This window comes from Schistocerca piceifrons, chromosome X, assembly GCF_021461385.2.
Source record: "Schistocerca piceifrons isolate TAMUIC-IGC-003096 chromosome X, iqSchPice1.1, whole genome shotgun sequence".
In the NCBI taxonomy this organism is placed as follows: Eukaryota; Metazoa; Arthropoda; class Insecta; order Orthoptera; family Acrididae; genus Schistocerca; species Schistocerca piceifrons.
In genome coordinates this window covers 48,014,292-48,029,507 of record NC_060149.1, presented here as the reverse complement: position 1 = coordinate 48,029,507, position 15,216 = coordinate 48,014,292, and positions in this window count along the sequence as shown.

Genomic DNA, 15,216 nt, shown 5'->3' with positions numbered 1-15,216 from the left:
CAAACTGCAACTTAATACTAAAATTTCTAATTTCAGATATTTTCGATGTGTTTTACGTGCTTAAAATTTGCGACGCGGAGCGACATCCTCTTGTCACGGTTGCGTCTGCTTATTTGCTGACTCAAGCGCTAGGTAGGAAGGGCTGTACAAACTGCTGTTACAAGCGGTTTTTCGTGTGACAAAACTGACTAACTTCAATACTTTTTTTAAAAAAATAACACTTACATTGTACCTCAGCAGTTAAAATTTGTGCAGTGCATTTTATTCTGTGTATCCTTTCTGCGTGAAAAATTTCAAAAGTAGGTTTCGGCCTGTCGGAGTGTACCATTCCATTATTAGGTGGGACAGATATCCATGTTTCTTTTGCATAGCAAAAGACAGAACAGTCCAAGCTTTTAGATGTGGAGGACACTGGAGACCCAGAACCCCCAAGTACAGTCAGCCAGTAGTTGTAGTCTATTGTGGGCCTTCTGTTGGATAGTTAATAGGTGAAGTGGCCACATTAGTTGCTGGTCGGTGTTTAGTACAATATATATTAATGTGTTAGTGGACACTGTAGAACGGTCACAAATGGTCAGGTAGTAGCCTTGCAGACGGAAGGTATGGGTACTAAGTCCTATAGTTAGACCATGGACCTTTACGTTAAACTACTCTTTTCCTGAGTTCCTAGTTTCAAATAAACTTTTACTTATTCGTTTAATGAGTAATCAATGTCGAAGCCGTTAATTTTATAGCATCTAAAACTACTTAATTTGATGATAACCCTCTTTTTCCATATTTCAGTTTTAAAATCCTAAGAGGCACTTGTTTCTTTAAACAAAAAATTCATGTACTATCAACCGATTAAAACTGGCCACAAGAATCGAAGAAGGGAAGACTGAGAGCGATGACTGAAAAAGAAAGAAATCTGTAGCTCATAGCATGCTGGCCATCTGCCTGTTTCCACAAAGGAAGATATTCCTAGGCATTTGATGAAACACGCATAGACACGGGGAGAGTTAAAGCTGTCTTGCCAGTATAATAAAAGAAACTTATGTTACTGCTTGGTTACACATGGACGTTCATTTTAGGAAATCGAGGCCATTGTCCAATATCTGTTATCCACCCGCCAATCTAAACTAATACGTAGAGAACCTACGCACGCATGAAGTGCAACACTCTCATTGTTCAAAACCTATTCTAGTTAAAAAACAAAAGGCCGAAAAAATCTATTTCAAAGTGTAGTCCAATGACTGGCTGCCAGAGTTTCCCCGCCATACGACAGATGGAGAAATTATCTTCAGTTAAATATGCAAGAAATAGGCTAGCTGTTATTTTTTAAGCTTCTTAGCTTTTTCTGCTACTTCGGAATTGCGAATTTCGTTTCGCTTCTTTCGACACCAGAGCATTTTGAAGCAGATTGTTTTATAAATATTGTTTAAAATTATTCTAAGAGACACAGGCACTCAACTATTAACTTTTGTTATAGTTTTTAAGTTGCTGAGTACAATTTTGGTGTAAAGAAAAAGTAAGGAAATGCCATATCTGCAAGACACAACTGAAATATCATTGAACTAACGCAGAAATTTTAAATTTTTTAGTGTTGAAATGTAACAAACATCTATTCGGTAACCAGATATTTAGAGAATTAAAGTTGCTAGGCTGTATTGAATATGTTTTATGATTTTTAATTTGCTAGAATGGATTACCGGTGCCCCTTAACAATACCAAACGCTTCTATAGTAACTTCTATACTGCATCGTGTTTCTTTCTTCTATTGGTTTTCAAGTGATGAAAACTCCCACTTACCTGTAGGTGCTCATGAAGCATTACATAAGGCAAATGCTGAACGGAATTCAAAATTTAAGCAAACGTTCTGGAAAAGACATCTGATAAAGACAGAAAAGAGAACCAATTCTGCATTGGCTTGTGTCATAGTGTTGTGGCAGTAAATATCCATTTTCGAGAAATACATCGTGTACTTCACAAAGACATTCTTGAGAAGTACTACCATCAGTCTGTTCCTGCAGAATCAACGTTGAGTAAAACTTATTTGGATTCAGCTTACATTGACACCTTCCACAGACACGGAAAAGATATTGGTCAGTGCCGATGGTCACGTGCTCATTTCAGTCGTAGTTACTGATCTCGAAGTGTTAACATTGGCACTTCCATGGGTCATCGGTAGCGAAGGCCAATCGTTTGGAGTGTTCAGTGCACCGTATGTTCAGACACACTTGTACTCTGCCCACATTAAAGTCTGATGTTATTCCCGCCACAGTTGGCCGCCTGTTCTCTTTCACCAGTCTGCCCAGCCTACGACGTCCGACATCTTTAGTGAGGGGTGACCGCTCCACCCCACGACGTCTGAACGTGGTTTCACCTTCGTTTCGCCACTTGTTGGAGACACTCACCACAGCACTCCTCGAACAGCCGACAAGTCGTGTAGTTTCCGAAAAGCTCGTGTCGAGCCTCCGGGCCATCACAATCTTCCCCCGGTCAATCTCAGGCAGATCGCGCGCCATCCCCCTTCTACACACGGACAGCGCGCTCACTGATACTAGATGAACTCTGCGTTTGTCTGACCAGCAGTCATTCCTGGACAGGTGACGCTGCTATCGCCTTGATGTGTTTATATCGATAGTAGGTTGGTGATCATAATGTTCTGGCTGATCAGTGTATGGTTGAAGCGTTTCAGTTGTTTCAGTTATTCTACTCCCTGATGCTAAACGTGACTTGTGCAGCACATAGTCTCAACCGTTCAGCAGAGCAAGTAAGGCTACAATTTCCTAATGTGAGTTATTCTCCAAGTTAAAAAATGATTTTGTTAAGGCACCGTTAGGGACATATGCATAGCAGATGTCCCTTTGCCTCCTTCACCTGTCGTTACCCGTTAGGACACATGGTTAGCAGCAACAGAGTGCTACGGTAATTATCTCCCAGCAGTCCAGAAGGTAACTGAAAATCTATGGTAGGATGCCATCTCTGTAACATCTACAAAACCGTTACTGAATGATCCCTCGATCCAAAGAGACATACATTTATGGCATCAGTCATTTCCTAATTTTAAGGCACAGCGAGACGTTTCTACAAGAACATTTCGTTTCTGGAGGAAGTTAAAAAGAAAACTATCGATGAGTCAGGTAAAGTGGGAGAAAAATTACGGGAAAAATTCTGGAGGTTTTGCAGACGAACACTGGTCTGCAGGAGTTGCGAGCAGTAGTATACATACTTGTAGGAAGTCCAGCTCTCCTGATTGCAGTATTCCTGCCCGTCATGTGCCGAAAGTGAAGTACGCACCGGTCACATTCATTGACGGCGAACGTTCTATTCGTCATATAAGTTAATACTGACAGAGAAGTTCCATAATAATTATTTTTATCTGGAAAACCTACAAAAGCTTTAGTTTTTTACTGTGAAGCGAATTACGGTTTGTTTGTTTGAAACCACTGCGCTATCTGACTTTAATTAAATTACATATTACATCTATATCTACTTGTGGCTATATTTTTGGCTTGGAAAAAGTAAAAAGTTCTGGGATCTGTTTCAACATTAAAGTAGTATAATTTTCTTAGTTTTTAATGATGGATAATGCTCTCATATATCAGCAGTGCGTATTTTTCATTACGTTTAGTTTTCATGCACAACACTTTTATGGCCTATTTTAAGATTATACAGAACAAATGAGGTTCTGAAAGAACCTGTTTTAGACCCCTAAAATGCACTTTTTATGACCTGTAATGTGTGAATTGACTAGTGTTATTACCTGGATTGTGGAAGGGTTGATCTTGACCAGAGATTTCTTGCACCTGGAAACAAATTGATTGAAGTGGATTTGGAGGGACCATTGAGATTTCCGGAGGTTTAATAGAGGGCGTGGAAAGCGATACCATCTCATACTGAATGCCATGGTTTGGTGGAGGTGGTTTAGGCATTCCAGCAATGTAGAGGAGATAAAGGAGAGATGAGAGGACGGAGGCTTGGGACACGCCTGCAGTTAGATAGATGGCACAGGAATTGGGGTTATTACTGGTAACAGAGGAAGAGCTATTATAGAGAAAGGATGCAATAAGGTGGACATAATTAACTGGAAGTGCGTAAGTCATGAGTTTGAAAAGGAGACCGGAGTGCCACAAGCGATCATAGGCTTACTCTAGGTCGAGGGAAACCAAAACAGCGGATTTATAGGTTTTGAGCTAGTGGGACAGCATATGGATGAGTTGCAGGTGCTGGTCATCGGAGGAGAATGTGGGACGGAAGCCACACTTGCTAATGTTAAGAAAATGGTGTTGAATCAGGTGCTGATCGGTACCTCTGGAGAGAATGGATCAGAAGTCCTTGCTATACACTGCAGTGAGACAGATGGGGTGAAAAGAGGAGATATCTGTAGGGGGTTTGTGCGGTTTGAGGAAATGCAAGATTTAGGAGCATTTCCGCAATTCGTGATAGAAACCTGTGGAGAGGGCAGTGGTATAAGTAGTTGCAAGGGTGACTAGAAAGGAGACAGGGCTTTCTTTGAAGTGTTCATAGGTAATGAGGTCGTGACCAGGGGATGTTCTGCGTTTTCTGGGAAGTGTTTGTCTTATGTCGTGTTCTGAGATTGGGATGTTTAATACTGTTTGTCGTATGTTGTCCAAGTAGTGGAAACAGGACCCAGGCATGGACAGTGATATTGTCACATAAAAGGAGGTGTAATTAGATGAATAACGAACACTAACGTCTCTTAACGAAGGTTTATTCAGCATTTGCACATACAAGAGCGCGGAGCGAACTGCCTCCGGCCAGAACATATACGGTATATATACAGCTACAGAACATTCCCGTACAATGATTCTTGCCATTTGTGGATACTTCTAGAATGTACTCGAACTGAATATAGAAATTAAAGTTGTACAGTTTTGAACTTGCGACCCTCCACGCAATAGGTTAGTATCATAACCACTACAAAACGGGTATTCGAAGATTGAGAAGACGTCAGATAGATACGATGCAAAGTGGTTCGCTCAGTTTGTTGGATAAGGGATGATAGTTTCGGACGAGCTGGTAGTGAGTGATAGAAAGATTGCCATTGAGTCGGTCGATGTCTGGCACCAGTTCCAGCATTTTTCGGTGTTGAGTAAATTCCTAAGTGTGTCTGCGTTTGCCGGTGACATGTGAATACATCCCTGTCTTGAGTTCTTGTCTGGAGCATACTGTGTATCCCTTCCAGGACTCGTCAGGCGCATTTTCTCCGATGCTTTGCAAGTGCTTGTAATTTCGTTTTTGTAATGAGAAGAAGGAGTAGGCCTAAATAAATACTCCTAATTACGCGTTTGATACGACAACTAGCAAAACCATGATCCGTCTGTTCTTTATCCTTTACAAACATAATTATGTTTAAAACTGAATTTGATGTATCAGTTCGATACAGCGGCGTCAAATGTGTGTAGTGCTATGATCGTTTTATAGATACGTTTTAACAAGGACACTAAAATAGGCAGCATAATCAGTACTCTAGCAGTGACACGTGGTGCTGCTGCATGGCTTTAGCAGTTACTGGAGGAGAGGGCAACACGAGAGTCGCTGCCGGAGTAATAGAGACGCTGCACGTTTCACTGTCCCACCTGATAGATATCGTTTAAACGAATATCGTTCTAGACTAACTGGGAGCAGTTATATTGAATGGCCACATAAAATTCTTCTCTATAACTAATTTTGACTGTAACAGGGAACCAAACGACGCTTTCTACTGGCACTGGGTTTTGCATTAAAGACGTGATGAGCAGCATTTTTTTTGTTAACTACAGTTATATATTGCAAAAATGAAACTGCAAATATATACCGAATCACTAGAGATATTAGATCTGACGACTCATACGAGGGACACCGAGTAAAGCAGCTATAACTCCTGTAAAATATGAGAGATGTGCTCTGACGTGTGTGACATGGTCTGGATCTTAGTAGCATCCTCTGTACCAGTTTTCCTTCAAAGTACTTGGCATTTTTCTGAGAATCATTACAACAAATATAAATCTTTCCATCTGCCTGTCATTTTTATGTGAGGATTCCTTTTTTACTATATGTGTTTTACTCTGCGCGCTTGACATCAGATGTCTCCATAAGATTTCTAAATGTATACAGGCGAAGGACAGTAAATGATTGATTTTGCGCGTCAATTTTACGCTGGAATCAACGAGTATAATATCGAAAACTATGAAATTTTAACTTAAACAAGCGATTTTTGCTTAATACGTGGTCCATACCTTTACGCTTTCGTCTAGGTGACAAGTAACTGTTATGATCCTAGCAAGACGTCTCTGATTTCGTTCGGTATCTGTTGTCATGCAATCCACGAAATCCTCAAAATTTGACTGCACTGGCGTCTTGATACCATTTTCTTCTACAGTACATAGCATTTTCCGAAAAACATTCCTATAAATCAGTGTTCCATCCTCCTCTCCTCTAGTTTACGAAGGCAAAGAACGATCACACTCCATCTGCGAAAGGTTTTCATAATCATAATCGCAGCCGTTTCATGTGTTTTACACAGTTTCACACGTTTAGCGTTACTAAATCTCTGAACTACATAACATTTTCGTCTTTATCAGCTGGTACAGCTTTTCGTAGAAGGAAATTCCCAGCAATTCACCTATACATAACTTTAACAAGCTAAAACTAATACCACACTGTTCACGTATCAGGATGCAGAAGTGTCTTGACTGCATTTATTAGCATATCATCACAGTTAACTAAGTGCACCCTCAAACCAACGGAGCACAATTCAGCTCTTGTTCCACCGACACCTGTTTTGAGGACAAGCAGTGAGTTTGTTGTAAGGCATGTGCATTGCACGTTTCCACAGGATTTCTAAACCATTTATGATGAATGTAGGTGTTGTTCACCTCTCAGCACTCATGCGTTTGAAGTATTTTGTTGGACAAGGTTGTGGATGACCTTGATAGAGAGGTCTGCTGTTATGATTTACACAAAATTCCACATGCAGCTTACGGTTGGTAGCGCATTGTGGATGTAGACGAATCAGTTCTGTAGCGGTTTCCTCCATACTTCTACACACAACACACTTAAAATACAAGTGTACATCTGACATCCAATGGCGTTCCTCATGTTTGCAGAACAGTCGAATTTAATGGCTAACACATCAATGCGAGTGATTCTCAAACCACTAAGTCTTATATCTCAGTCAATTATAGGGGTGATTGTGTGGAGAAACACTCTACAGTTGCTGTCAAATATGTGTGGTAAATGTGCCTCAGTTAGTGGGCCACTAGCGGTTGTTACAGTAATGTATGCATTGCATAGCTCTCATGGCGAAATTCGTAGGGTAGTAGCTGTACAGTCAAACTACAGAGTGCAATAGCTTAACACCTACCTGTAGTAGTAGTAGTACTAGTAGTGGTAGTAGTAGATTCATAACAATAGTCTTAACCACCTGTACTACAGTGGCCACACACTCGTTTTATGGGTAACTGTTATTTTTTAGCTGACATCAAATTTCGCTGCAGACGTGTCTTGATGTGACAAAAAATCTGGTTTCGATGTAGGCGAAACGTTAAATATAATCATCCTTCCTATAAACTGGAAGTGTACTAACGTTCAGGCTAGCATTGCATTTTTACAGTTGCAAGCGTTTCACGTTTTACACAAGACATCTAAATGCTAACCGATGGGGAATCCGACGATGTGAGTTATATGTGGAACATGCTCGTTATCAGCTTCTATTTTCGAGCATACATGCTCCAGCAAGATTTCTAAATCATTTTCTGATTAATGCCTGTATCATTCCTACAACAAGGCAGCTTGTAAGAGAATTCCTTCTAATAGGCACGATACTTAGTCCAGAATGAGATTTTCACTCAACAGCGGAGTGTGCGCTGATTAAAACTGTGTGCTGGACCGAGACTCGAGCTCGGGACTTTTGCCATCTGAGCTACCCAAGCACAACTCACGCCCCGTTCTCACAGATTTACTTCCGCCAGTACCTCGTCTCCTACTTTCCAAACCTCACTGAATCTCTCCAGCAAAGGTCCCGAGTTCGAGTCCCGGTCCGGCAAACAGTTTTAATCCCCAGGAAAGTTTCGCGATATTGACTGTCAGGAGATCTGATGTGAAACGAGCATGTGAGTAGCTTTGGGAAGTTCTAGAATCGTGCTAGGTTGTACAACATTGAAATATGACTTTAGTGAAATAGTTCTGACGATTGTTGAACTTACAGTTATACAAGGTAATGAAGAGGTTGATATTATCAACGACACTCTGAAATATCTCAGTTTAAGTTTGGACTTTAAGTATTCCACATGAAGTTGGAATAAGTAGGGAAACACCTCAATTCGATCCCTGCACACTGGAGCCTACTAAACACTTCATCTCATACATTTATACGGTTCAGTAACATTTGTAACAAAATGCCCTCCAAACCTGTAAAGAAGGTGACTTGCCTTAATGCAGACTGCATAGTGAGCAACTCAAGTGGCAATCCTGAGGGAACTGGTGCCGTCTGCATAGTTCTCAGGTTCGCTTTAGGTAAAACACTTCTGATCCAATTGGTAAAAGCTCATTGGTTTCCTGGGAAGTGCCACATCAGCGCTGATACCAAAGCGCCAGCACTATAGCTGTAAAACTACCGTAGGCTTTGGTAGAGTACTATGAGCAAGCATAGACTACAGTCGTTTTCCTGGTAGCTTTGGTCATTTAAGGTCGTATCCACGTTACCTGTATGATAGATGTGTTGCATACCTATCAGGCATTACCTCATAACGAACGTTTTCTATATGCATACGACAAGTATCTTCCCAGCTTCCTCTACAAACCGGAAGTGGTCAACTGTCTAGAAAAAGAGGGAAGATATACATAGGGCCAGGAAACCTATGGGACGTTTCTTTTACATAGTTATCCCTCCATCTGTTACGTAACAACAAATAGCATTTATAGGAAAAAAGGAAATCGTCAATGTTTAATTGAGATTTTATTCGAAAATTGTTGATTTGTAATGTCAAATACAGGGAGGTTGTAGTAAAAATCAGGAAAATAATACAGAATCCTCATATAGCGCAAGGAAAAGTAAATTCTTTAAAAAATGGCAAAATAAAATAACGGCAAAACAAAAGTCTATTAAAAATCGCTTCAGAGCGTCCAAAAGAAATCTGTTGGAATTCGATTACTCGATAGATAGTACAATTCTCAAGGCTGTCAATTCAGCTAAGTACCTGGGTGTTAAAATTACGAACAACTTCAGTTGGAAAGACCACATAGATAACATTGTGGGGAAGGCGAGCCAAAGGTTGCGTTTCATAGGCAGGAAACTTAGAAGATGCAACAAGTCCACTAAAGAGACAGCTTACACTACACTCGTTCGTCCTCTGTTAGAATATTGCTGCGCGGTGTGGGATCCTTACCAGGTGGGATTGACGGAGGACATCGAAAGGGTGCAAAAAAGGGCAGCTCGTTTTGTATTATCACGTAATAGGGGAGAGAGTGTGGCAGATATGATACGCGAATTGGGATGGAAGTCATTAAAGCAAAGACGTTTTTCGTCGCGGCGGGATCTACTTACGAAACTTCTGTCACCAACTTTCTCTTCCGAATACGAAAATATTTTGTTGAGCCCAACCTACATAGGTAGGAATGATCATCAAAATAAAATAAGAGAAATCAGAGCTCGATAAGAAAGGTTTAGGTGTTCTTTTTTCCCGCGCGCTGTTCGGGAGTGGAATGGTAGAGAGATAGTATGATTGTGGTTCGGCGAACCCTCTGCCAAGAACTTAAATGTGAATTGCAGAGTAGTCATGTAGATGTAGATGTAGATGTAGATAATTTATATAAAACATGTTTCTGTGATTAATAAACAGCTTTCACATTTATCAACGATCACAGGAAACTCTTGCCTTTGGTTTTGCTGAGGAATATTCTGTTGAGTACAAAATAACAACACTAATTATATATAGTTTACTGGAGAAAAGAGAAATTTGTGGCATAACTTGACTAGAAGTAGGGATCGATTGGTAGGACATGTTCTGAGGCATCAGGGGATCACCAGTTTAGTATTGGAGGGCAGCGCGGAGGTTAAATTCCGTATAGGGAGACCAAGAGAGGAATACACTAAGCAGATTCAGAAGGATTTAGGTTGCAGTAGGTACTGGGAAATGAAGGAGCTTGCACAGGATAGAGTAGCATGGAGAGCTGCATCCAACCAGTCTCTGGACTGAAGACAACAACAACAACATGTTTGTGCGTGTAAACTGTACTTGCATCAAAACTAATTGCTTTGGTTACATAAAAGTGCAGAAGTTACTCAATCAACTGCTTTTTACTACTTATAAAAAGCAGTTTATATTCCGTAAGAACATGAGATACACAATAGACTGAAAATGAGTGCTGTGCCGTTCTGCTTATATGCAAAACAACCAACCAACAAACAAAAATACGGCAAAGAATATTGCCGGCTCCCATGTTCTCTCTTAAACATTCATTTCTTTCCCCTACGAATTCTACCAACACCGATAATCCTGTCATTTAATATATCATTTCTGTAGTGCACCAAAACTATCGAAACGCAGTTTTGGTAGGGCGCAGCTGTAGTTAGCACCCTTGGTATGACACTGAAGGCTGTGCTTCCCTGCTGCACTCTTGGAGAACAGAGCAAAAATAATGAGGCTGTTACAATACTTAATACACTCCTGGAAATTGAAATAAGAACACCGTGAATTCATTGTCCCAGGAAGGGGAAACTTTATTGACACATTCCTGGGGTCAGATACATCACATGATCACACTGACAGAACCACAGGCACATAGACACAGGCAACAGAGCATGCACAATGTCGGCACTAGTACAGTGTATATCCACCTTTCGCAGCAATGCAGGCTGCTAATCTCCCATGGAGACGATCGTAGAGATGCTGGATGTGGTCCTGTGGGACGGCTTGCCATGCCATTTCCACCTAACGCCTCAGTTGGACCAGCGTTCGCGCTGGACGTGCAGACCGCGTGAGACGACGCTTCATCCAGTCCCAAACATGCTCAATGGGGGACAGATCCGGAGATCTTGCTGGCCAGGGTAGTTGACTTACACCTTCTAGAGCACGTTGGGTGGCACGGGATACATGCGGACGTGCATTGTCCTGTTGGAACAGCAAGTTCCCTTGCCGGTCTAGGAATGGTAGAACGATGGGTTCGATGACGGTTTGGATGTACCGTGCACTATTCAGTGTCCCCTCAACGATCACCAGTGGTGTACGGCCAGTGTAGGAGATCGCTCCCCACACCATGATGCCGGGTGTTGGCCCTGTGTGACTCGGTCGTATGCAGTCCTGATTGTGGCGCTCACCTGCACGGCGCCAAACACGCATACGACCATCATTGGCACCAAGGCAGAAGCGACTCTCATCGCTGAAGACGACACGTCTCCATTCGTCCCTCCATTCACGCCTGTCGCGACACCACTGGAGGCGGGCTGCACGATGTTGAGGCGTGAGCGGAAGACGGCCTAACGGTGTGCGGGACCGTAGCCCAGCTTCATGGAGACGGTTGCGAATGGTCCTCGCCGATACCCCAGGAGCAACAGTGTCCCTAATTTGCTGGGAAGTGGCGGTGCGGTCCCCTACGGCACTGTGTAGGATCCTACGGTCTTGGCGTGCATCCGTGCGTCGCTGCGGTCCGGTCCCAGGTCGACGGGCACGTGCACCTTCCGCCGACCACTGGCGACAACATCGATGTACTGTGGAGACCTCACGCCCCACGTGTTGAGCAATTCGGCGGTACGTCCACCCGGCCTCCCGCATGCCCACTATACGCCCTCGCTCAAAGTCCGTCAACTGCACATACGGTTCACGTCCTCACTGTCGCGGCATGCTACCAGTGTTAAAGACTGCGATGGAGCTCCGTATGCCACGGCAAACTGGCTGACACTGACGGCGGCGGTGCACAAATGCTGCGCAGCTAGCGCCATTCGACGGCCAACACCGCGGTTCCTGGTGTGTCCGCTGTGCCGTGCGTGTGATTATTGCTTGTACAGCCCTCTCGCAGTGTCCGGAGCAAGTATGGTGGGTCTGACACGCCGGTGTCAATGTGTTCTTTTTTCCATTTCCAGGAGTGTATTTATTACACGTTGTACGCTCCTCCCCCATCATGATAGTCCAAGTGACATAGTGATTTGGCTCTGACTGGGGGGGGCGGCTATAACTAAAGGAGGCATCATCTAAGGAAAAGGACAATTTATAAGGATAAAATTCGCTACAGGAAATTTTCGAAGATCATGAAGACAACATTAAAATGAACATTTATATGTCTGCTTTCCGATGAGCCATAGCTGTTGAGTGGCGGCACACAGAGACTGACAACAGGAACAGAATAGCACCCAGGCTGGCGCAGTTAAGTACGTGAGGATGAGCTTAAATTTGTAGAACTCTCATGAGAACAGTAATTTGAGAATTATTTACATTATATTTCTACAGGTAACCGCTATACAGCATTACAGTTCAATACTTCCAGTTGATGATGAGAAATTAAAAGATACAGTGGAACTGGCTTGTTTTGTCATAATGCTGCTTACCAAGTCACCTGAATAGCGACATATCCCCAGCAGTTTATGTGATTCATTATTAAGTAATGGTAAATAGACTAAAGAGACAAGTAGGGATAAGACTAACCTCATTTATATATTTAGGAATGCTCAGTCTCATTTTCAGGACTTAACTGATAAAAACGAGGGAGGTTCCCTACTACAGCTGTCACAATAGCCAAAACGTTCTCCTCTAGTTACACATTCTCACAAGAATCAATCACGAGAAAAATTGAGAATTACGTACATAGTATTCTTCGGCACTAGGACATAGAAGGTAGCACATTGCTGCAGAAACAAAAGTCTTCCGTTAAGCCATCGTTAACTTGAACATGTAATTAGTAGAACATTCTTAGGTTACAAAATATACGTATTACATGCATTCTACACGCTAAAAGGTATGTATATTATACAAGGAACACAATAACTTTTATTAGTGACGGAGGATTGAGATCAGGCTGGCTGAGATTCTTTATTCTTTGAGTATACCGATCTCTCACACAGGTACGCCATCGATACGGCACGGAGTACATCAAGCTAATGCTGCACACTGTTCCTTAACAGAGGTAAAAGTACATTAGGAATAAAGCCCTATCATTCAGTAAAAATAGATACTTCCAATTCTACAACTAACATACACAGAATAAACTGATATTTGGCACCACGCATTACAGATCTCTCACTTACACTCTAATAACATATATAACATGTATAAGCAATATCCATATATGTGAGCATAAACAATATGTAATTGGTCATATACAGTTATACACCAGTTTTTGCCGATTCTTAGGGGCTATCGCTTCCTTCAGTATGTGGATAGGGCAGTGCTGCAGCAATTGTGCAAATATTCTTATGATTAATAAAGTTGAAATTGTAGATGAGATAAGCTGGACTAAGCATTTTGTTGTGATAACGCAACTCTGAAGCGTAGATAAATATTTATTCCGACAGTTCCTCTTTTATAGTAACTGTCGTATAATATTTGTTCCGAAAAAATTATTAATTCAACAGTAGTACAACTATGCAGTTCCAGAAACAGGTCAGTACGTTCCAAATTAAACATGAAAGTGGGAAGCCACAACAAAAATGTTAAAATTATAGACTGAAAACACGCGAAAATTAAATAATAATTAGTGGCTGCTAGTGACAACAGAAGAAGGCCTAAGACCGACATAAAAGCAGAGCTGGGACAAGGTGCAGTAGTATAACAGTGACATTTTACAGTTGTCTGTCGTCGGTGCGAATATTCGAGTCAGCTAGTTTATGCGGCAGCTCTGAATTTACGGCACTGCGAATCTCGCTTTTAAGGGTGGCATACATACAGCAAATTAATTCAGTGATAAAAGTCCCTACTGAAAAACGGGCACTCGCATATTATCAGTGATTTCTGCTGTTTGATGCACTGGTTTCCCACTCTTCAGAGGGAGTCAATGGAATAAACCGATGAAAAAAATATCATTATTATTGATATCTTACTTTAATGGCACTACTTTGTGATAGTAGGCTCTATACGATAGCGGCTAGATTAGCTCCGCTGCATGCTTGAGAGTGTACAAAGCAGAGGTGATCAACAGAATTTAAAAGTATGAATTTTAGGTTCAGATTTTGCTAAAAACAAGGGAAAAAATTTATTACCATAATTATACGAATAAGATTTATTAGGTATTCAATACATACTTGAAGTGGGAAGGGAGTAGGAAAATAGTCTCTCTGACCAGTCAGCTTTTGTGTTTTCATTGAGAAAGCGAGACTGAACTGCAGGAGAAAGGAAACATCCGGTTATGATAAATAATGATGATTGAAAGTCCGAATCCAAGGAGCACGTGATTGTACGTAATTTTATTATACCTGTACGGTGCTGACAATTTCCTTAAGTTCCATGGAGACCTACGTACTTTCCAGAATGAGTGGGAAATAGTGGTTCCACTGAAGCTATTGTAGTACACGAGACTTTGCCTCAAACGATATGAAGAAATCACAAGACCACAAAGAGTTGGTACGCAGCTGTTGCCTTGCTTCACGTCCTTCTGCCAATATATCCTCTAATAAGACTTAGTTGCCACAAATTTATTCTACATGCTGTGGAACTCTACATTAATATTTTTACTAAGGTAAAGGCCTCCATCATATCAACAATTAAGTGCCGAATCTAACACTGTTGATCTCATGATTTACAAGTACTAAACATAAAGGGAGCATACTCATCAAATATAAAACATTAGAACACATTACCATACTGAACTTACTTCACCGTTGCTAGCAATCACATTTGTAAATTGACCTTCAATACACATACATATAAGAGACAATGTAAATAACACATTTCAAATATGTATACGTTAATCATTAATTAAATATACTAGAAATTTTAGCTCTTCTGTCAACTATCATTAAATGTCTTACTCTTTTACTCTCACACCTTCTATCGGTGCTGTCCATGGAACGAAGCTGCTACAGAGGTGCCAATAGTAGGTTATAATGGCACACAACAGTACACAGCCTACTATGGCGTTGTTTCAGGACGTGTGGCTGACCTTTACGGCCCTGGAGCACTGTATCGGCTGAGTTCGGCCGATTGCTGCCATCTTGTCCATGGTAAAGTTGCAGCTGACCGAAGTGCACTGCTAGTACTCCGTCTGGCAGGTGTCACTCTGCGTTTACTGACGAGGTTATCCGTA